Consider the following 6,000-nt stretch of genomic DNA (forward strand, 5'->3'; position numbering starts at 1 on the left):
CATTTTCCAACCATATGTCTGTTCCACCCCTGTTTCTCTGTGGGGGCGCGATGTGCTGGAGCAGATGGATATTAGACTTACTACTGAAAAACTGTATAGTGAGGCCTCCCAAACCATAATGAGAAACATGGGACATAAGCCTGGCCAGGGCCTTGGAGCCAAGGGCCAGGGAGACCCCGTTCCCCCTTCCATGGGACGTCAGGTTTTTTCCTAGCGGCCACTGAGGCAATTCGCATAACTTGGAAAACACAAGAGCCGTGCTGGGTGCCTCAGTGGCCTTTAACAAAAGATAAATTACAAGCGGCAAAAGAGCTAGTCCAAGAACAACTCAAAGCAGGACATATTCAAAAATCCACGTCCCCGTGGAATACACCCATATTTGTAATAAGAAAGAAATCAGGCAACTGGCAATTGCTACATGACCTGCGACAGATTAATGATCAAATGCAGGTCATGGGGCCCATTCAGTTGGGACTTCCAGTTGTGACGGCGCTGCCAAAAAACTGGCCCTCTATTGTAATTGACATCAAGGACTGTTTCTTTTCCATTCCATTACACCCTGCAGATACAGAGCGCTTTGCATTTACTCTGCCATCAATTAATCATGCTGAACCAGATCAAAGGTATGAATGGAAAGTACTCCCTCAGGGGATGGCCAATAGCCCCACCTTGTATCAGTTGTATGTAAGCCAAGCACTAGAGCCTTTCCGGAAAGCATTTCCAGACTTGCTTTGTTATCATTATATGGATGATATCTTGATTTGTGGGCCAAATGAGAGGTTTCTTCCTTCAGCTCTAACCTTCCTACAGAAACAGCTGGCAGAGTGGGGACTAACTATATCTCCTGAAAAGATCCAAGCAGGAGACCTACAAAATTACCTTGGTATGCAGCTCTCTAAAACGTCAGTAAAGCCTCAACTGATTCAAATCCGTAGAGATCATTTGCATACACTGAATGATTTCCAAAAATTTTAGGGGACATTAACTGGATTCGACTATACATAAAAATTACTACTGCAGAGCTGAAACCTTTATTCGATATTCTGCCTGGGGACCCTGCATTGGACTCCCCAAGAGTACTCACTCCAGCTGCTATTAAATCATTACAGTTAGTTGAAAGCAGACTAGCTTTAACAGCAGCAGATAGATGTGACCCGGAAAAGCCTATAAGTGTCATAATTATCCCATCCCCTGGATCACCCACGGGCTCCTTATGGCAAGGAGGACCCCTACTATGGATTTATCTACCCCATAATCTTAGCCGCGTCATCACCCCGTATGCTACGGCTGTAGCTACGGTGGCAAATAAAGACTTTAAAGCCAGCATACAGGTCCTCGGGAAACTGCCCGATGTTTGTATAATCCCTTATGATAAAACCCAAATAAGCATTTTAACACATGAAAATGACGATTGGGCCATTCTAACAGTTGCTTATCCTGTTACGTTTGATAATCATTATCCCTCACACCCTCTCATTGAGTTTTATAAGAATACACCCCTTATTTGGCCTAAATCCTGTCGATTGGAGCCATTAATCGGGGCCCTCACAGTATTTACAGATGGCAGTAAATTAGGAACTGGCGCCTATGTGGTAGAAGGAAAAATAATTCCTGTTGTTGTGCCCTCGACTTCAGCTCAGAGAACAGAATTGTTGGTGATTATGTGTGTTTTACAAAGGTTTCTAAATCAACCTATTAATATTATCTCAGATAGCAAATATGCAGTTGCAGCCACCAGGTCTATCGAAACTGCTATTATCTCAGCCAGCCAGTCAGAAATTTCCTCCCTGCTGGCTGAATTGCAACATCTTATACTCTCCCGTGGTGCCCCTTTTTATATTGGACATCTTAGAGCACACTCAGACCTTCCAGGACCTATGGCTGAGGGAAACCGAATGGCTGATGCAGCTGCGCGCTTTTATGTTTGTAGTGCTCTAGAAGATGCTAAAAGATATCATGATAAATGGCATGTGAATGCCCAAACATTAAAGGCACGCTTTCACATCTCCAGAGCTGACGCACGAGATATCGTAAAGTCTTGTGGCAATTGTGTGGTGCACTTGCCCATGCCCTCCTTAGGGGTAAACCCTAAAGGGCTATTGCCTAACCATTTGTGGCAAATGGATGTAACACATATACCTTCCTTTGGGCAACAAAAATACGTTCATGTGAGTGTGGATACTTGCTCAGGGGTCGTTAGTGCAACCCCCCTGCGAGGAGAAAATGTTAAAAACGTGATATCTCATTGCCTGCGCAGCTTTGCCTGCTGGGGAGTGCCTAAACAGTTAAAAACAGACAAGGCTCCTGCTTATACTTCTAAAAGCTTTTCAAACTTTCTAGCCTGTTATAATATTCACCATGTTACAGGCATTCCTTATAACCCTCGAGGCCAAGGCGTCATAGAGCGCACTCACCTGACCTTTAAAACTACCTTGCAAAAAATACAAAAAGGGGGAATAGGAGAGGAGTATCACACACCTACAGACCTTACCAACTTGACCACTTTTATTTTAAATTTTCTTACGCTTGACAAGGATGGCATTTCAGCCGCGGAGCGCCATTGGGGTCAACAGAAAACGCAGCAATCTATGGTGAAGTGGAAGGATGTCCTTACTGGTTCGTGGAAGGGCCCTGACCCGGTGCTCCGGTGGCACCGAGGTTCTCTTTGTGTTTTTCCACAGGATGCGCCCACTCCACTCTGGGTACCGGAACGTCTCACCAGGCTGGTGGCCGTGGAACCTGTGGAAGATGCTGCTACTGCGGATGACAGTGACGACGACCGTCCTGCAGCCTGTCCCCATGAAAGCGCAGACAATGCAACTGTGGCCGAGACAAGAAGCCGCCCAGCTTCAGGCTCCTCTTCGAATGGCTCAGCATAGAATGCATTTCTCTCACCTGGACTCATGTCTATTACTAACGCTCATTCTTACACAGATATTGGCGGCCCAGGGCGCATTGTATTGGGCGTATGTCCCTGACCCACCCCTGTTGCAGCCTGTGGGATGGGATATGAGTTCTATTCCTGTATATGTTAACGACACTGTTTTGTTGGGCCTTCCCTCCTCTGTTCATCTCCAGCCACAACAAGCTGCCATATCCTACAAGGGTTATTCTGATGTTTATCCTATATGTTTTACTATGAAACGCAAAATGTCATATTGTTTACGTGTAGCCCCACGATCTAGTTATGGTGACGTCATGATAGTCGGCCCTAACGCCACCTATGGCACCAGAGTGTCGTCTGGTGTTGCCCCACAAGACATTCCACGTTGCGCAGCTAACTTAAGTATAGCCATGGGGATCGGGGTGCCCTGGAGGCTTTGTATAGGACGAGAGGCTACTAAGTACCCGTTAAAAGATGGTTTCAAGCTATGGGACTGGGGGCCTATAACGCCACCGGAATGCCCTGAATGTCGCCCTAAGATACCCCCAATTCTCGCTCCCAAGCGTGGATATCCAGTGCAAACTGAGATTTGGAAACTCATTGCTGCTTTTGGAGGCGCGCTTCGCTATGTCTTACAAACTAGTGATGCGGAGACTATATTTGGTTATCAATATATTGGGCAGGATTTCAGACACCCTCAAGCCTGTGTGCCTCATCCCTTTATGCTAATTGTGGGAAATCTTACTGTGAAAAAAGAAAAGGCTACTTATTATCTTTCCTGCTATAACTGTACTCTAACCAATTGTGTTCAGGGTATATCTCCAAATGATAGTGTATTAGTGGTCAAACAGCCTCCATTTATTATGATCCCAGTCAATGTCTCTAAATCTTGGTACTCTAATCCTGGCTTGGAGTTATGGAAGCGTGTACATTCTGCCCTGAGTCGACCTAGGCGGGAGCTAGGGCTGTTGGTGCTTGGAATAGCCTCATTAATAACCTTAATTGCTACAGCTACAACAGCATCTGTATCCTTAGCTCAAACGGTATACACTGCAGATACGGTGGATCAGCTTGCGCACAATACCTCACTAGCAATGGGGACTCAGGAAAACATAGATAAAAGGATTGAAACCAGACTAAACGCCCTTTACGATGCTGTGAGGTTCTTAGGGGAGGAAATTCAGAGTTTGAAGTTGCGTACCAGAATTCAGTGTCACAGTGATTATCACTGGATTTGTGTGACTCCTAAAAGGTATAACATTTCTGAGACTTCCTGGGATCGCGTGCAGCGCCATCTTGAGGGGGTATGGTCGAATTCTAATCTATCCCTTGACCTGTTACAATTGCATCAAGAGATTTTGGATATAGGGGAAGCTCCAAGTGCTAAACTGACTGTGGCACAACTTGCTGAAAACTTTGTAAATTCCTTGTTCTCTCACTTCCCTTCCCTGACGCATGTATGGTATGTTATAGGAACTATTATAGGCGTATTAGTGATAATCGTTATTCTTATGTGCCTTTTGCCCTGTGCGGCTAAATTTATGCTTGTGGAAATTTACAAGCTAAGAGCTGTCGTACGTAATCAACAACGGGCCACTCGTGGCAAACTCAAAGAACGGCCTTAGTTATCACCTAGATGCCTTTTGACCCTGGTATTAGTAATAAGAACTTTATAGTACTCCTCCTCAGGCTAGACAAACGAACAAGCCTAATGAGTGTGACTCAAATGTTCTTAAAGCTGTAGCTGCTGATTAACATGGCAGACATGGCCATGGTGGCTCTGGAGGCTAGCACCTCCCCCCAGATATGGCTTAGCATGCTGGATCGGTAGTCAAAGACGGGTAAGACTGATCCCTCACCATAGCAACCTAAGACAGGGGCTCCTCGGCTAGGGGGAGTACCCGATGACGGGTAAGCATGTGTGCTGAGGATTGGCAACCTAAGACAGGCACGATCCCTGCCATATAAAAATACAAAAAGGGGGAGCTGTGGGGAGCCATGCAGCAGAAACAAGGAGTCACGTACTAAGCGAGGCCTGAGGAGTGAGGGATGTAACCGATTGACCCTAGGAATGCAAGGAGTCCGGTACCAAGCGGGGCCTAGGAGTAAAGACTATAGATTAACTTAAGGAATGTGAGTGCTTTCACGGGTGACGTTTGATGGATACCAGGAGTCCTGGGAGAGGCACATGGTCTGGGGAGCCATGGAAACCTATGGAGTCACGTAGGTGCTCATGAGCGCGCCGCATGCACACAGATAATGTCATAGGTAGCCCTTCTGATTGGTAGTTATGTTAGCCGTGGTGTACTCTTATTGGATATAGTTTGTACTCGGTGGGTATATACTGGGGGTCTTAGACTGACCCAGAGTCCCGGCGGTAATTATCAATAAAGAAGCTTGCCACTCACCTCGTCTGCGGGTCGTTCTTGCGGGCCGAGAGCGACACCCCTCACTGAAATGGAGAGATCATCCAAGCAAAAGATCAGCAAGGAAATAAAGGCCTTAAATGACACACTGGACCAGATGGACAACACAGATATATTCAGAACATTTCATCCCAAAGCAACAGAATACACACTCTTCTCTAGTGAACATGGAACATTCTCCAGAATAGATCACATCCTCGGTCCTAAAACAGGACTCAACCAGTATCAAAAGATTGGGATCATTCCCTGCATATTTTCAGACCACAATGCTCTAAAGCTAGAACTCAACCACAAAGGGAAGTTTGGAAAGAACCCAAATACATGGAGACTAAACAGCATCCTTCTAAAGAATGAATGGGTCAACCGGGAAATTAAAGAAGAATTGAAAAAAATCATGGAAACAAATGATAATGAAAATACAATGGTTCAAAATCTGTGGGACACAACAAAGGCAGTCCTGAGAGGAAAATATATAGCGGTTCAAGCCTTTCTCAAGAAACAAGAAAGGTCTCAGGTACACAACCTAACTCTACACCTAAAAGAGCTAGAGAAAGAACAAGAAAGAAAGCCTAAGCCCAGCAGGAGAAGAGAAATCATAAAGATCAGAGCAGAAATCAATGAAATAGAAACCAAAAAAACAATAGAACAAATCAATGAAACTAGGAGCTGGTTCCTTGAAAGAATTAATAA

At 45.3% G+C, this 6,000-nt stretch overlaps 1 long non-coding RNA gene across 1 annotated transcript in view; it reads left to right on the forward strand.

Moving 5' to 3' along the window:
* LOC309855551 overlaps positions 1–4,855 on the forward strand; it is a 174,257-nt gene extending 169,402 nt beyond the window's left edge. Inside the window, exon 2 of the long non-coding RNA XR_014306853.1 lies at positions 4,700–4,855. This is a non-coding gene — a long non-coding RNA (uncharacterized lncRNA). The remainder of the gene's footprint in view (positions 1–4,699) is intronic.
* Positions 4,856–6,000: the final 1,145 nt, after the last annotated feature.

The sequence above is a fragment of the Mustela nivalis genome (assembly GCF_964662115.1).
Source record: "Mustela nivalis genome assembly, chromosome: X".
Lineage (NCBI taxonomy): Eukaryota > Metazoa > Chordata > Mammalia > Carnivora > Mustelidae > Mustela > Mustela nivalis.